Source organism: Microtus oregoni, unplaced genomic scaffold, assembly GCF_018167655.1.
Source record: "Microtus oregoni isolate MIOR12 unplaced genomic scaffold, Mior012 000015F_ref0000493, whole genome shotgun sequence".
Classification (NCBI taxonomy): Eukaryota; Metazoa; Chordata; class Mammalia; order Rodentia; family Cricetidae; genus Microtus; species Microtus oregoni.
In genome coordinates this window covers 14445392-14463385 of record NW_024543074.1, presented here as the reverse complement: position 1 = coordinate 14463385, position 17994 = coordinate 14445392, and the positions used below count along the sequence as shown (strand labels likewise).

Here is a 17994-nt window from a genome sequence, read left to right as displayed (position 1 = left end):
ACATTAAGAGATATGGATATGCCTATTAAGAGGTACAATTTCTAGGACAGGAGAAGAAACTAGGACTGAATGAGTCAGTGCCTTCCACTGGGGAGAACATTGGACTTTAGCAATCACTATAAGTGAGTTCTAGTTCAAGCCTTTTTGGACACCTTGGAGAAATTACGTGGCTATTCAGACTCAGTTTTTCACTTGTATAAATAGAGTCTCAACCAAAAGATCTCTGGAATTCATTTACAGTTATAACCATAAGTTCACATGAGCATAGGCATACCTGTGGAATTGTGTATATTTTCACATTCATGAATAATGGAATGAGTATATTCAAAACAACTTTATTATGACTACTGGGTCAAGAGGTATGAGAAAGAGCTACCTACAGTGCATGAGTACTACTGTCTGCAGTTGACACTAGTTGCTATTGAATATATATAATTAGTATTATGCTATAAAGACTTATTTTAAAAAGGGGTCTTCCCATATGGCCCAGACTTTCTTGAAACTCATGCTGTATTCCAGGCTAGCCTTGAACTCATGATCTTCTTGCTTCTGCCTCCCAAGAAGAGAGATTACAGGTGTGTATCACTATGCCCAACTCTGAAGACTTCTTGATAGATCGCTAGGTGAGGTCATAAAGAAGAAAACGTCTAGTTAGATATTTGTCAATGTCCAGAGCCTTCACAGCCTTCCTGCCCGCTGTAAATTGCTTCATTGAAGCCAACATGGGCTTAGCTATGCATGAGAAGGTTCTGGAGGCTGAAACTTTTGATTGATAGTCACATAAAGAGTTGGTTCAAAGAACTTTCCATAAGGGCTTTGTGATATTTTAATCAAATTACAATAAGTAGCACCCTGTATCCTGACACATCAATACAGCTTGAAATTTGGCCAAACTAAGCATCAAAATCTTGGTGGGAAACATTAATGGAAGGGAGATCCTTGAAGGACAATCTGTTGGCTCAAATAGAGAAGGGATAAAGGAAGCACCAGGCGTCCAGCCCAGCAGCAAATCCGTGTGGGCCTCTTCCTCTCCTGCAGTTGCTTTCCTGGGTTCTGTGGTTTTTGTTGACAGTTAGTTCCCTTATTGTGTTCAAATGATTCTCTACTCCCTTGTGGTGTTGACACATTCTCTGCTGTTCTGTTTAAAAACTGCTGTAGCTGCCGCATGACAGTGCTGCCACCTCGCAGCAAGGGTAGGAATGACTCTGAAGTCTCATTTCTCACCCTGCGTGATAAAAGAGGAAAATCTCATTTTTCCCAAGAGCAATCTCATGCATGGCTAGAGATGAAATTGCAATTTTCTTTTATAAATTCTTGGAGATGTTTTCTTTTCGTGTGTGTGTGTGTGTGTGTGTGTGTGTGTGTGTACACGTACTAGGGACTGAACCTACTCATATATGCCCTGAAGTCAAATTGAATGTTGAAGCATGCCACACTGTGGAGCAGAGACACAAAACTAAAATTAAGACAAAATATCTAGTGGTAGAGATGATGTGTCCTGTTGTGACCTCTGAAAGAGAGTAGGAAATAAGGCAAGAATAGTCAAAGTGGGTCTGGAAGAGAAACCCTTGACGAGAAGTTTCGTTTTTCGAGACAGGGTTTCTCTGTAGCTTTGGGGCCTGTCCTGGGACTTGCTCTGTAAGCCAGGCTGGCCTCTATCTCACAGAGATCTGCTTCCCTCTGCCTCCAGAGTGCTGGAGTTAAAGGCGTGCGCCACCATTGCTCAGTGCCTACCATGTGGATTTTGGGAAATGAACTGAGGTTGCCAGGCTCCACAGTAAGCACTTGGCCATCTCACTGCTGGGCCAGAAATTAATTTATTTCTTCAGACAGGGTCAAACTCGAACTTGTGACAATCTTGCCTTAGTCTCCCCAATGCTAGGATTATGGGGATAAACTACCATCTCCAGTTTAGGAATTATCTAATCCTTTTTTTTTAATATTTATTTATTATGTATACAGTGTTAGTTTCCATGTCTGCCTACAGGCCAGAAAAGGACACCGGATCTCATTATAGACGGCTGTGAGCCACCATGTGGTTGCCGAGAATTGAACTCACGACCTCTGGAAGAACAGCCAGTGTTCTCAACCTCTGAGCCATCTCTCCAGCCCCCCTCCCCTTTTTTTGGTAACATTTTATTTATTCATTTATTTATTTATTACAGTGTTCTGTCTGCACATGTGCTTGCAGGCCAGTAGAGGGCACCAGACCTCATTACAGATGGTTGTGAGCCACCAGGTGGTTGCTGGGAATTGAACTCAGGGCCTCTGGAAAAGCAGCCAGTGTACTCTTAACTGCTGAGCCATCTTTCCAGCCCCTATTATCTAGTTCTTATGACCACAAATGAGTTTTGCCTTTGCCTTTTTTTTTCTTTTTTCTTTTTTTTTCTTTTTTGTCTGGTTGGTTTTTCTTTTTCTTTTTCTTTTTTTTTTTTTAAGAAAGAGCTACTCTTTTTTTAAAAATATTTATTTATTTATTATATATACAATATTCTTTCTGCGTGTATGTCTGAAGGCCAGAAGAGGGCACTAGACCTCATTACAGATGGTTGTGAGCCACCATGTGGTTGCTGGGAATTGAACTCAGGACCTTTGAAGAGCAGGCAATGCTCTTAACCTCTGAGCCATCTCTCCAGCCCCGGTTTTGCTTTTTCGAGACAAGGTTTCTCTGTGTAGCCCTGGCTGTCCTGGAACTCACTCTGTAGTCCAAGCTGGCCTCAAATTCACAGAACTCTGCCTGTCTTTGCCTCCCAAATGCTGGGATTAAAGGCATGTGCCACTACTACCTGGTGAGTTTTGCCTGTTTACATAAAAATTTCTTGTTAAAAAATTTAGGTTAATCAGGAAGTTTAACAAACTATACCCTTTTGCCCAAACATTTTTCTTACAAATGTTCACTGCAATGATTATTGGTCTGGTTCAAGGCCTCTGGCTTCTGCTACCTCATCACTACGGGATATTCACTGAGACTCCTCGTGCTGCTCTGAGTCATGGAGATCCTTTGGCTTTACTTCCACAGGCCTAACTCTTCACGTGATCCAGCAACTCAGATGTTTAAAAAAATTTTTTTTTGAGGGAGGGGAGGAGGCTACAAGCGTGGAGGGCAGATATGGAAGGACTTGGAAATGAGTGGGAGGGGGTGCATAATGTGAAATTCTCTAAGAATCTATAAATAGTTTAAAAAATTTTAGGCTTGAATAAAAAGCAATGGGGAACCTTTGTGGTAACCTTTATATATATGAATCATTACACTTTGTTGTCATTCATTCAGATTTTTGTCTCTTATTTAATATTTCTTTTAATTTTTTTTTATTGAGAAAAGGTCTTAGTATGTAGTCCTGACTGGCTTGCAACTTGGTAGACAGATGAGGCTCACAGAGGTCTGCCTGCTTCTGCATCCTGGAATTAAAGGGATATGTCACCACTCCTAGCCTCGTCTCTTTTTTTTTCTGAGACAGGGTTTCTCTGTGTAGCCCTGGCTATCTTGCATCTCATTATGTAGACCAGGCTGGCCTCAAACTCAGAGATCCATGTGCCTCTGCCTCCCAAATGCTGGGATTAAAGGTATGCTCCACTGCTGCCCCATGCCTTGTCTATTTTTTAAATTAGAAACTTATGTATGTATGTATGTATGTATGTATGTATTTATTTATTTAATGTCTCTTTACACAGCTGACTGTCCTGAAATTCACTTTGTAGACCAGACTGTCCTGGAACTCACAGAGATCCACTTCCTCCTGAGTGCTGGGATTAAATTCACACATCACTACGCCCAGCTCTGGCTTTTATTTTTTGTTCAGTACTAATTTTAAAATTGATTCATAATGTTTCATATAGCAAACTTTTTTGTAATTACCTTTATAATATCCCATTTTATGAATATAGCACAATTTAAATACTCTATTGTTGTTAATATTTTGGATCATATTTGAAGGTTTCCCAGAATATAAATACAAAGGTTGAAGCTGGATTAGAGGGTATGTAAGTTAGGCTCAGCTTGACTATTTATAGTAAATTATTTTCTAAGAAGTTGTTTTCAATAGCAATTCCATTTGTAACATATACCTGTTCTATATTCTTTAAAAAATTTTTTATTAGACTTACTCATTTTGTGTGTAAGCATTTAGCCTGCATGTATGTATATATAGCATGTGCATGCTTGGTGCCCTCAGAGGTTGGAAGAGAGCATCAGATCCCCTGGAACTGGAGTTATGGGTCATGGTGAGCCACCGTGTGAGTGGTAGGAATCAAACCTGGGTCCTCTGCAAGAGCAACAAGTACCCCAAACCACTGAGCCATCTCCTCAGATCCTTGTTCCATGATCTTGACAGAGGGGCCAAAGAACTGTCCCAGTATGACATAAAAGGAGCCTGAGCAGACCCAGGTATAGCCCTGTGGTTGGTCTCAAAACCTTAGCTCATGGACATTTGCTCCCTCTCTGCAAGCACATGCTCTGCTATCCTGAATTAATAACATAGAATTCAATGCCACAGAACTCCTGAAGCGAGTGGGCATCCATTGGAATGTTTTCTAAGTACTCATAGAAAATGTGTGAAGGGGGAATAGGGAGGAAAAAACAAGTAATATTTTCTATGTGCTCCCTATGTTTCAGACTCTACTAGAGGTACTTTACATTTTGATTATATTTCATCTAAAAGATCACCCTGTATAGCTGGTTGTATAGTCAAGGAAACAGAGACACAGAAAAGGAGTTACTTGTTTACAGTCTAATTAGTGACAAAGCTAATTAGTGAAAGGCTTAGGATTTTAGGCTGGTCTTTCTAATTAAACAGCTCAAGATGGGTGTCTTTCTGTGTTTGTTTGCTTTGCTTTTTAAATAATGTATAGCACAAAAGAAGCTTCCCTTATCTGTGGCTTAGATTACCAAGAATCAATTCTTCTAAATTTGTATGGACCCCTATTCAAAAGATTATGGGCGTTTCATCCATTGATGTAAGTCACATTTCCTTTTGATTATCATCCTCCTGTTTCCATTAAGCAAATCAGTTGCATGGGAACAGGAGAGCCACTGGATTTGTGCAATAGCCTTCTATCTGTATGTCTGGGTTATTTATCAGAAGTGCTTTTCTCTCTAAAGACAGAAGCCGTGAAATCTGGTTTAATATCTAATAAAGGAAGATGAGCGTGCTTTTGTCGCAAGCTTGTATTCCCTCTGGAGATAGAGACAGGAGAATGAAGAATTTGGGCTAGCTCAGGCTGTGAAAATAGAATGAAAAGGATAAAAAGTTGACTAATGGATCAGTGTTCCTTGATAGTAAAGTCTGCAAATATTATGTTATTTTTATTATTTATTGTGCTTCATACAAAACAACAATGGGGAAGTTGAGGGTATTTGAGGAAGACAAATGCCTAAACCGCAGCGGGAAAAGCTCAAGTCTGATCTGACGTAATGGAGATACTGAAAAAACTTAAACAGAGGGTAATGACAGGGGAAGGAAATAATTAGCCAGGAAGTCTTTCATGGCTGTAGGAGAATGACGTGTGTAGGTTATAAAGCAGAGAAGCACAGGGTCAGAATCCCAGGACTAAGCAACAGGTAAATAAATCATCCTGTTTTTCTACCTTTAAGTAAAAAGCTCTTTAACATTCTCCAGGTGTTTAGTATATGTATACACACTACAACACACACACACACCCCTGTGTGTAGGTGTCATGGAAGAAGAAACTGAGGTGTGGAACTGTCTAAAATTCAGCTCGGGACTGGAAGTGTTTGGGATTAGATAAAATGGGGGGGAAGGGGAGCTGAAATGTCCTGTGAAAACCCAAGTACACTCTGAAAACCCTAGTGTCCATGTGAAAGTATCGTGGGCAGTCTCCAGTATAAACACTGTTCTTCATTATGCAATGTAATCTTGCCTTTCGACACCAGGCCTCTGTGAGGAGATTTTCTGACCTTATGGTGTGAGGTTCCCCAAGGCTCTTAACTCTGGACAAACCTGAATGGTGTTCAGATAAGGTCTTTGTTCCTTTTATTTTACAACTGGAGCCACAGCTTTTTGGCAAGGGGCTGGCTTTCTTGAATTCTGATCATCAATAGAGCTGCTAAGTAACTTACTGGAGGCTTCACCTCCCAAAGGCAAAGTGGAGACTGATAAGCAGAGCTCAGGATCACAGTGGCCTCTCAGGTACAGTGCTAGTCTTTCTTTTCTCCTTCTCCTTCTCCTTCATATATATAGGCTTGGCTGTCCTGGAACTCACTCTGTAGACCAGGCTGGCCTTGAACTCACAGATCAACCTACCACCTTTGCCTCCTGAGTGCTGGGATTAAAGGCACGGGCCACCACTGAACAGTGCTAATCTTTATTTCAGTCAGTGAAACACTAATTAATATCTATACCTGGCCTTATGCTCAGAGTTATAAAGAGGGGTGCTAAACTGGAGGGTGCTGTCTTTAATATGCGCACAAAGCTACAGCAGAATTAAAACGCTGTACCTTGTGCTGGTAACCATACTGCTGCTAGAATGTACAGGAAAGAGATGAATGGAGGCTGGAGAAGAGCTAGTGTCTAAGAGAAAATGAGACTTTCAAGGACTAAAACGATTCAGAAAAAACAGGAGGAATGATAAGTCTGACAGCATAAGGAAAGATATAAAAACAATTATGGAGGGGCTGGAGAGATGGCTCAGTGGTTAAGAGCATTGAACTGCTCTTCCAGAGGTCCTGGGTTCAATTCCCAGCACCCACATGGAAGCTCACGACTGTCTGTAATTACAGTTCCAGGGGACCCCACAACCATGGCAAAACACCTATATACATAAAAATAAAAATTAAGAAAAATTATGGCAAATTCTAGAAGCCAGGTCAGACTATGAATATTGAGGGTCACTGGGAAAAGGCATCTTGATTTTATTTTATTCAGGGTTTCACTATGTAACCCTGGCTAACCTAGAACCCTTTACGCATTCTAGTCTGCCTTCAGACTAGTGGCAATCCTCCTGCTACTGCCTCCCAAGTGCTGGGATTACTGGTTTGTGTCACCACGCCCAGCTAACATCTGAGTATTTTACCAGCAGGTTCAATTTCTATTAAGATACTTTCTTTCCTTCCCCTCCCTTTTCATCGGGATTGAAACTAGAGCTGCAGGCATGCTAGGCAGATGCTCCACCACTGAGCTCCAGCTCCAAAACGATAAAGATACACTTTCCTTCTTTCATTTAACTCAAGCCTGACCTGAAGATTGCTATCTTAGAAATAAAGCTGTTGGAGACATTGCTATTCAGCAAGATACTCTGGCAGCAAACAGGGGAACAGTAATGCTAAATACTAAACTTGTGTTGTCAAAGTTCATTGTGAACAATGATCAGGTTTTCTTTTTAAAAGGGTCTTCATTTTTCCTTTAAAAATAACATGTAAATACATACATACATACATGTGTATGTGTGTGTGTGTGTGTGTGTAAATTGGGAGGCAATTAGTGGGAATCTGTTCTATTTCCACCTTGTAGGTTCTGGGATTGAACTCAGGTCATCAGGCTTAGTGGCAAATGTCTTAGCCATTGAGTCATCTTTTTTTTTTTTTTTTTTGATTTTTTGAGACAGGGTTTCTCCATAGCTTTTGGTTCCTGTCCTGGAACTAGGTCTTGTAGACCAGGCTGACTCACAGAGATCCTCCTGCCTCTGCCTCCCGAGTGCTGGGATTAAAGGCGTGCGCCACCACCGCCAGGCCATTGAGTCATCTTGCCTGCCCTTTTCCCTCTTCATTTAAAATTTTTATTGTACATATTGACTGCGACTATTCATATATACAAGTATAAGAGAATCTACAACCTTGTGTGTGTGTATGTGGGTTGAGCATGACTTGGTGCTGATGTGGAGGTCTGATAACTTGTGGGAGGCTGTTCTAGTTTCTAACATGTGGGATCTGGGGATCAAACTTAGGTCATCATGATTAGTGCCAAGTCCCTTCACAGGTTGAGCCGTCTTGCAGCCTCAACAATCTACATTTTAAACAAGCACTCCAGTGTTCCTATTACAGGTGGTCAGTGGAACATCTCTTGAGAAATGCTGCTCTTATCTAAAGCAGAAATGACTGCCAAATGGAACTACCTGGAAAATGCTAATATGCTATTTAGATATATATGGGCTTATCTACTTCTGAGACTTTATCATCTCTCATCTGTGCCCTTTACAAATTTTCATGACTATCATCTATGGAATGAGATATAGGTAATATTTAAGAGTGCCAGTTTTGTCTTCCCAAATAGATTGTAATCACGTTACAGACAAGGATCTCTCAGAATTCTCCTGTAAAAGAGAAAGACATCAATGAAGGGAGCTGGGATGCTTAGAATCAATTCCCGTTACCTCTATACAACTTCATTTGTGTATGTGTTGAGACAGGGTTTCTCTGTGTAGTCCTGGCTATCCTGGAACTTGCTTTGTAGGCCAGCCTGGCCTCAAACTCAGAGATGCGTCTGCCTCTGCTTCTTGAGTACTGGTATTAAAAGCACGCACCATCCTGCCCAGCCCGCCACCCCCTTTCTTTTAAACTTGATTTATTTATGCTGAATGTATTCCTGTGCCATAAGCTTTGGTTTCTTCATTTTCTTCTGGAGCATCTTTTTCTTCTGTGAATCCTCCTCTTCTGGCTTTGGAACAGTTTGTTCATTTCAGAGAGGATCACCTCGATGTGGCAGGGGGAGCACATGTTTGGGCTAATTTGGCTATGAGCTCTGTACGCCAGCACACCTTAGGTGCTTTGTTCACCTGGATATGTTCAATGACTAGAGAACCTACATCTAAACCCTTCAGTTCATACTCTGCATTTTTAAGCATGCAGCAAAAATGCAGCACTCTTTTTGAGCCACAGACCCACTCTTTGGCTTGGACAACCTGACTCCACTGTTATACCGTTAGAAAGGGACACGTTGCTCCTTTAAGATGCTATATTTTAGGACTGTAGAGATGGCTCTCTTCCTGCCTGCTCTTCCAAAGGTCCTGAGTTCAATTCCCAACAACCACCTGGTGGCTCACAACCATCTGTAATGAGGTCTGGTGCCCTTTTCTGGCCTATAGGCACACATGTAGACAGAATATTGTATACATAATAAGTAAATGAATAAATATCTTTTAAAAAATGCTATGTTTTAGACACTTGGTGGCTTTTTGAATATGCATATCCTTGGTGACCTGGGCAGTTTCACTTTCTTAAAGTGAACATGAGGATTTGAACCTCTTGATTTGCATGATTTTATAGTGTTTTCTGGGTCAAGGAAGTAGTGAACAATTTTTATAGGTCACTTTCAGGCCACATACAGGAAGAGCTGACTTCCTCCTTACACAATCTATTTTTTTCTTAAAAATATTTTTTTTTATAATTGAGTGTTTTTTCCAGACACTTGCTGTGTACTACATGTGTGCCTGGGGCCTGAAGAAGCCAGAAGAGGGTGTCAGATTCCCCTGGAACTGTAATTATAGACTGTGAGCCACCCACCTGGGTACTAGAAATTGAATCCAGGCCTTCTGGAAGAGTGGTCAGTACTGCTGAACTAGCTCTCCAGACACTACACGACTTTTGAAAAATCTGGGGACTTTGTGTTATGTCTTTTACGGTAGTTATAACAAAATACCACATCATAGAAACAATATAGAACTCTATATTTTTGAAGGCGAAAGGTCTGTGATTAAAGTGTTGGCAGTGGAAATGGCTTGTCAACCATTGTCTTCTCCCTGTCTTCAAAGGATCTTCTCCGCTTATCTGTATCTTAATATTCATTTGTTTATTTTACTAGGGTGTACCCTAAATGATATTGTTTTAACTTATTAATATCCTTAAATACCCTATCTCCAAGCCCCTCCCCCGCATCTTGAGGTACTATAAATTAGGACTTCAGCATTGGATTTTGGGGATATAATTCAGCCCAGAAAAGACCCATGGTTTCAGCTTCTAGCGTGTGTACTCACTTCCTTCTCCTCCACCTGTCAGTCTTGTATAGTATGTTTTCTCTACTCTTCGGCTTTCTTCCTCCACCTCTTACAGACATATGGCTTGTCTGGCAAGGATTCATGGAGATCAGCTCTAAAAAGCCTATGGTAGGATGGGCAGGTCTTGGCCTGCCCTAAATAGCACAACACTTAGGAGTGGTTCCTGTTCCAGGCCTTTGCCAGTCCTCTGCTCATCTGTGTCTCAGTGTTTGATACAGATTCTTTGGAACTGTCTTGGGCTATCATCTGTCTTGGTTTTCTTTCCTGTAGCTTTTTGTTGTTTTGTGTCTTTCTTTAGTCTCCTAAGGCCAGGTTACAGACACACTTGAAGGCCCAGTTCTCCTGCCTCTGTCTCGTAAGTGCACGCACTCTTTCTGTTAGGTCTTTCATTAGGCCTTTCCTTGAGTAGTTCATTTTTTTTTTACATGTGCGTGTGTGTGTGTGTGTGTGTGTGTACATGTGCATGCCCCAGTGTACTTGTGAACCTTGTTCAGTTTTCTCCTTCAACCATGTGGGGTCTAAGGACAATGGCAATACTTAGGTCCTCAGGCTTGGTGGCAAACACCTCTACCTGCTGAGCCATCTCACTCGCCCGTCCTGAGCGCTGGACTATTTGAATACCTCGCTCAAGGATGGAGTCTCGCACACATCCCACAGTCCTGAAGTTTAGAGGATAAATCCATTATTGTGGCATCCCTAAAGCTGACGAATGGCAACACCATTAAGAGTCCTAGAGAAAGAGACTGTACCATTTAAAAGGTAAAAGAACAGGAGGCAACTTCAACGGTTTAAAATTCTTTCCTTGGTCACTTCTTCATGCCAGCTTCAGAGAGTACTACCATGAAGAGGCAAAACTTTCCAGATCATTCTTAGTCAGTCAAACAGCTTGTTAAACCAGAAAGTCTTGCTCAATTCTCTCTCTCTCTCTCTCTCTCTCTCTAAGCTCGGAGTTTCCTTTGTTCAGCTGACATTTATCCCAATGACACAGTTACTGTTAAAATATAGGTCACTGTTTTGTAAAATTCGCTAATTCTCCAATTTGTTTCCAACCCTTATTACTTCAAGTGAGTGGGCAAATTCTTGGAGAAGCTGCCCCCTAATGGTAATGAGGGGGTCCCATTGTTCCTGTTGACCAATCTTAGAGTCGTCTTGACTTAGCTTCCATCCACGAATGTGTTTCCCGGGGTGGGGCCTTCTACCCTTTTCACTTTTTGCCCTCTGGCATTGAAATCCTCTTCTGGTAATAATGTTCTCTGCATCTTCCCTGGCCTTCATCGTGGGCTTGTATAAGGACTGGGAAAAGAACTCCGGGTCCTCTGAATTCTTGCACTAGGTTAGAATTCACCCTGTTCTTGTCAAATGGGTCTCCTGTCATCGCCACTGCACCTATGCCCAAGGTTATATTGTGTTGGGAATTCTTCCAGTCGCCACTAATCAACAATGCGCACTGCCATGAAAGTCTTGCTGTGAAGTGGCAGACCTGGAGAAATCTTGTTGGCTTCACCTCAAAAGGCTTGGGGCAACCCCAGGAAAGGTTGGAAGGAAATCACAGAAGTCAGGACTCACTGGTGCTTAACTGTTGAAGACAGCATGAGACTGCTGTCCTTTGTACCCGGCCTTGTCCACCAAACTTTCTTTACTAACATTTCTCTTCAACAGCTCCTTTCAGGTAGGCTGGGGAGCTAAGCAAAGGGCTGGGGAGGGATTAATTGCCTTGGTTAGCCTGCACTAACCTGAAGGCAGTGGATGGGCTTGATATCCACCTCATTAGCGTCAGGATTAGCAATGCTACAGCCCATCAAGGCAGGGCCCGTACATCGCCTCCTGCACCACTTAGTCCCATTGGGTTCTGGGTTCCCTTCCCGCGCTACTGGCCGCAGGTCCTTGCAGGGAGGTTGGAGCGGAACCATTGCATCCACTCTGCTCTCTGCCGGGAGGTGGAGCCGTCGGGCCGGCCCCAAAGCCTCCCTGGCAGAAGGGGTAACCGCCACGTCCCGGACCCGCCCGCCCTCGCACCGCTCGGCCCGGAATGGCAGAGCGGCGCTCGGACCATCGGCATCGCCTCACGTCGCTCCGCCCCGCGCCGCGCTCCCATTGGCTGACGCCGGCCGGAGCCCGCGCCTCTCCCCCTCCCCCTGGCGCCGGGATCGCGCGGCTGCCCGGAGCGGGGTCGGAGGTGAACGGCCTGGAGTAACCCCGGACGCGCGCCTACCTCATGGGGCTGGGCGGCTGAGGTGGGCGGCTGGGCGGGGGCGGGCCGGGGGCGGGGCAGGCCGTCGTAGCCCCTCCCTCCTCGGCCCGGGTGCCCCGCCGGCCTGCCGAGCGCCTGTCAGCCATCGCGGAGCTGCCGGCGTCGCCTCCCGCCCAGCACGCTTCGGCACAGGGCTCGGCGACCCTCGGTCGGTGCGTGCCGCCAGCCTGAGGTGAGGGAAGGGCCGCAGCGCCACCCGGAGCGGCCCGAGTCGGGCCGGGGAAGGGCAGCCGACAGGGGGCGGCCTCACAGCCTCCGCCCGCCCGCACGCGGTGGGGCTCCATCCCATGCAGACCCCGGGCTGGGCAGCCGGGTCCTCCCCTCAGCTCCGCAGCCTCCAGGCCCCCTCCCCCGGGCTCCGTTTGGAGGGCTCTGGGGTCCAGGGCTGGCGGGCCGAGACCCCGGAACCCGGGAGGAGTGCCGCCCGGGGCCCTACGGGAGGACCCGGGGTGTCCGCCCGCTGCTGGCTGCCACTCGCCGGGTTGAGTCTTGGCTTCCGACCCTGGGCTCCGAGAGGGACAAGAGCACGTGGGAGGCGGGTGCTGAGGGCCGGGTCTGGTGGCTTGGAAAGTCTTGTTCCTCTCTTGCAGAGAGAGGTGTGGGGCGCCGAGGCGCGGGCTGCTGTGCCTCTCACTGTGCCTTTGTATCAGGCCGGGCGCGCTGTCCCCTTGCCAGTTCCTGCTCGCAGGATTTGAGGGTTTCTATGAGGGACGGAAGTAGGAAAAACTACGCGCCAGCTCTTAACGCTCCCCTTGGCGTTCTTCTTGCTAGTTTGGGGCAGCTGTTGGAGATAGGACATAAGAAGGTGATGGGAAGCTAAAGATTGCAGAGGAAAATGAGCGTGGAGATTCGGCCCACGTCTGGGACGGTATTATTTGGAACTGAGTATCCGGCAAGTGGACACTTGGAATCAGCTTTAAAGCTCAGGGGTTCATGTAGCCCTTGTGGGTTTTTCTAAAAGCATACAGGAGTATATCTGCTCAGGGGAAATAATTTTAGATGGATGTGTTGGGAGATTTAAGACAAATCAGGAGACTTCAGGATTTCCTGATTCCATGTCTGCATAAAGTGTTTCAGAAACTTTCCAATGTGCGGAATAAATCTCATGACCTGGCCTTCGCTCTCAGAAGTTGATCTCACTTTACTTTTCTATTTCATTTTTTCCCCCTCTTGTCCTACAGTTCAGGCTTGGAAATATTCTTTCCTTCGTTACATAGTTTCCACTCTTAGGGGATAGGAACATTCTAATTTGTTGCTTCATGAATGGGGATGCCCTTGACATCTGTCTTGGGGATTTCTGTGCCGGTTTGACAAACACTCCTTGGGAAAGCATCGCTGTCTAGAGTTGGGTCGCTTTTAGTAGTGCAGGTAGTAGGTGCCTGCTTGCTGCAAAGTAGCAAGTCTTCTCCCACTTCTTTGGCTTCTGTTTTATTTCTAAATACGACTTGAGCTTTAACAGGAGTGTTGGTGTGACCCCAATAATAATTATCAAAACCTGTGGGTCAGTGAAAGATGTCAACGGTAAAATACTAATTTCTGAAGCTGCCTGTGTTTATTATTAGTGTTGTAGAAGCTTTGCTTACGTTTTACCAAAGTAAGAATAGAAATACATCAAAGGTAAGATTAATTTGTTTTTAAAATGAGAGGAAAAGGTGGGAAATAGCCTTTCACTTAATGAATTTATACCTCAGACCACAGCTAGGTAATGTCAAAGACCTGTCATTGTGAAAGCTAGTCTTGGAGAACTCTAAAGCGCTGTGAGCTCAGGTGGAGAGCACTTTTCAGCTAATGAGTAGGAAAACTTTCCTGTCACACAGACTGGTTTAACTGCTCTGAAGCTAGCGTTTGGTTTTTATTTGGAGGGTCTCCATATGTTCACCCTGAACTTGGAATCCTCCTGCCTCAGTGTCTCAAGTACGAGGCATGTGCCACCATTCTTTGCTCTGTTTTCTTATTCTCTCTCTGCCCCCTCTTCTGTTCCCCCCTCCCCTTGCTCTCTTCTCTCTCTCCTCTTTTCCCCTCCCTCTCTCCCCTTAGGTAGGATTTCTTTGTGGATCCTTGGCTGTCCTGGAACTTTGTAGACCAGTCTGGCCTCAAACTCGGAGATCTGCCTGCCTCTGCCTCTCAAGGCACACTTGGTTTTTCCTTTATTCTCTTTTCTTCTTTGTTTTACATTTATTTGTTTTTGCTGTGTTTGTGTGTGTGTGGTAATGAGGGGCTGAGGGGCACGTGTGGAGGTCAGAGGACGACCTTAGGGAGTGGTAGGGAGTGGGTCTTCAGGTTTGATCTCAGGTCTCAGAACGACCTTAGGGAGTGTTAGGGAGTGGGTCTTCAGGTTTGATCTCAGGTTTCAGGCCCCACAAGTGTTTTTACTCCACAGTCATCTTCACTGCTCTTAAAAAAAAACAAAACCAAAAACTTGTATCGATTTAATTTTGCGGGGAGCATAAGCATGACATGTGGAGATCAGAAGACAGCCTGAAGTGTTTTCTTCTTCTATGTCATGTGAGCCCTGGGGATTGAACTCAGATCCTCAACTCAACAGCAATCCCCTTTGCCAGCTGAGCTGCCTCCTGGGATTACAGGTGCACATCACCATACTCGTTTTCTTTTTTACATTTATTCGTGTGTGTGTCGTGCACATGTGTGCTTGTGTGTGCACACGAGTGCATGCACATGATATCAGAAGACAATATCCGAGAGTTGGTTCCCTTCTACCTGGTTTCCTGCCAAGTTCCTTTATGTGCTGCGCTGTCTTCTAGGCCTTCTCACCTTTTTTTATGCAGGGCTGGGGACTGAACTCGGGGCTCTGTGGGTTCTAAGCAGGCAGCCAACATCTAACCAGCTCAATATCCTCACTCCACTGCACCTTTCTTTAAAATTAAGGCATTTCCAGCCTACAGCCCCCAGGCCACATGAACCCCAAAGTATCTATGAATAGGACCAAGGCGTTAGTAGATGACACCGTTTTGGAATGTCAAAAAGTTAAGTATTCCTTTTTTGTTTGTTTTTGTTTTTGTCATTTTTAGCTGACATTATTGGATGAGGAAACAAACAAAATGTGTAATAATATACTTAAATTTAATGTTTGTACTTGGGAGAAAAAGGGTATTCTTTTCAACAATTCAGAAAAGAGTTATTTTATCATTATCTAACTATTAAAATTATATGTGCGTATGGCGCAGGGGGGGAGTGAGCTCAGGTCAGAAGACAGTTTTGGGGAGTTAGTTCTCTCATTCCCTTGTCGTCACCAAAGATTGAACTCGAGTGGCCAGGCTTGCTCTTGAAGCTTGTTTACTAGTTGAGCCATATCTCTACCCTTAGCATGTTCTTAAAGATGAATAATTGAACCTGGATGGAGGTGGGCGGTCCTTGGACTTCCCACAGGTCAGGGAACCCTGATTGCTCTTTGAGCTGATGAGGGAGGGGGACTTGATCGGGGGGAGGGGGAGGGAAATGGGAAGCGGTGGCGGGGAGGAGGCAGAAATCCTTAATAAATAAATAAATTAAAAAAAAAAGATGAATAATTGTAGAAGTCACAGACCAAGCATCTTTCCATACATTTAACTCAATAGGCTTATGAAGAAGTGAATAAACACTGAAGCCTCATTGGCTGAAAAGAAGTCTTAATCGCTGTTGAGGGGACTACCATTTGAAGGTCGTCCTCACTGATCATCCAGTTTAACAGGTTCCTATTTAAGTTATTTATGTCGGTTTTTTAATTTCTAAAACTTCAGTGAGAATTCTCAGCTTGAATGTAATGGTTCATTTGACGTGATATAAATAAAAAACTCGACAGTATATTACAAGGATGTTTCACTTGCATGAAGAGTGCACCTGATCTGGCGTAAGCTCTTGCAGGTTCAGCCAGTTAATCTTCGTCCAGTGTGTTCTAATGATTGAGTTCTCTTACTAATTTGTTACTTTTTCAAGTTGCCGTTATGCCATTTGGTTTTGGGATGTTGAGAAGTATTTTCACAATAAGGGATTTTCTTGGGTGTGGTAGCCCTTGTGTATAATCTCAGAACTCAGGAAGCAGAAACAGGACTTCCATGAGTTTGAGGCCAGTGTGGTGTACATACATAGCAGGTTCCAAGTGAGCCAAGGACTGCATGAGAAGAAACCTTTTTCAGAAAAAGTAAAAAGTGAAACCAAAAAGGGATGCTAATCACTATACCTGTAGGTTGGTGGCTTCAACTGCTGCCAGTTGCTAGTGTTTTTCTTTGAGACAGTTTCATTACATTCTTACAGCATTTTGTTCTGACTTCATTATATGAGGAACTGCAAAAATAATCACTATTCTATAACACTGGGGATTGAAGTCATATGGCCATATATGTAAGTTTTGAAGAGGTCTTCTTTTTTTTTTCTTTTTTCTTGTTTTTGGTTTTTTGAGACAGTTTTTCTCTGTAGCTTTGGAGCATGTCCTGGAGCTTGCTCTTTAGACCAGGCTGGCCTCAAACTCAAAGAGATCCACCTGCCTCTGCCTCCCAAGTGCTGGGATTAAAGGTGTGCGCCACCACCTCCCAGCCAGAGAGGTCATCTTACAATCAGCCAGTATAAATAATTTTATTTGATATGATAACAAAAGTTTGAAATTTTTGAATGAACTTGTTAAATTTGAAAAATAGACCTATCTGGGCAATGATGGCACATGCCTTTAATCCCAGCACTTGGGAGGCAGAGATGGAGGATCAGAGTTCGGGGCCAGCCTGATCTACAGAGCAACTAACAACAACAACAAAAGTCATTTACACAGTAAAACATACAGTGCTAATGTGTGAATAATATTTTTGTTGTCTGAATTAAATGCTCAAGATAAAGGGTCATAGTATTTTGGATTAATGGGAAGGCTGACTAAGTTTATTTTAAAATCTTAAGTTAATGATACATATACAAGTTAATTTCAAAATTTAAGTACAAAAAGATGAAAGCAGTGTTTACCCTCCCATCTTTGTTTTATAACCACCTTGTTACCTACACCAGTAGCAAACAGTGTTTTTAATTTCTTTTTTTTTCTTAAAGTAACTATGAAACTTGTAGCAGGCTTTCTTTTTTTCTTATTTATTTATTTATTATTTATACAATATTCTGTCTGCATGTATGTATGCAGGCCAGAAGAGGGCACCAGACCTCATTACAGATGGTTGTGAGCCACCATGTGGTTGCTGGGAATTGAACTCAGGACCTCTGGAAGAACAGTACTCTTAACCACTTAGCAATCTCCAGCCCTTATTTTGTTTTTTGAGACAGGTTTCTCTGCGTATTCCCGGCTGTCCTGGAGCTAACTCTGTAGATCAGGCTGGTCTTGAACACACAAAGATCTGCCTGCCTCTGGCTCTCGAGTGCTGGGATTAAAGGTGTGCAACCCACCCCTCCTTTAATTTCTTATTAGTTATGGAATATTTTTTTTTTATTTGTTCTTTGTGACATTTTACAAGCTGGCTTAATACTCACTTTATAGGTCAGGCTGACCTTGAATTCAGCAATCCTCTTGCCGCTTTTGCGATGGGATTAGAGGCTCCTGGTACTTCATCCAGGTTGTTTACTTGTTTTTTTAAAAAATATTTATTTATTTATTATGTATACAATATTCTGTCTGTGTGTATGTCTGCAAGCCAGAAGAGGGTGCCAGATCTCATTACAGATGGTTGTGAGCCACCATGTGGTTGCTGGGAATTGAACTCAGAACCTTTGGAAGAGCAGGCAATGCTCTTAACCGCTGAGCCATCTCTTCAGCCCCCATTTACTTATTTTTAGGCATGATTTTACCCAGTTTACTGATGGGTTCCAACTTA

At 43.6% G+C, this 17994-nt stretch overlaps 1 protein-coding gene across 4 annotated transcripts in view; it reads left to right on the top strand.

The window, feature by feature from the left end:
- Acaca (acetyl-CoA carboxylase alpha) overlaps nt 1-17994 on the top strand; it is a 273487-nt gene that overhangs the window by 41328 nt on the left and 214165 nt on the right. Inside the window, exon 1 of one of the 4 annotated variants that reach the window (XM_041664331.1) lies at nt 12137-12368. The exons of 2 other annotated variants lie outside the window; for them this stretch is intronic. The gene's annotated coding sequence lies outside the window, so the exon portion shown is untranslated. Of the gene's footprint in view, nt 1-12136; nt 12369-17994 lie in introns of those variants that run through there. One more of the 4 variants, XM_041664330.1, reaches the window with a different exon arrangement.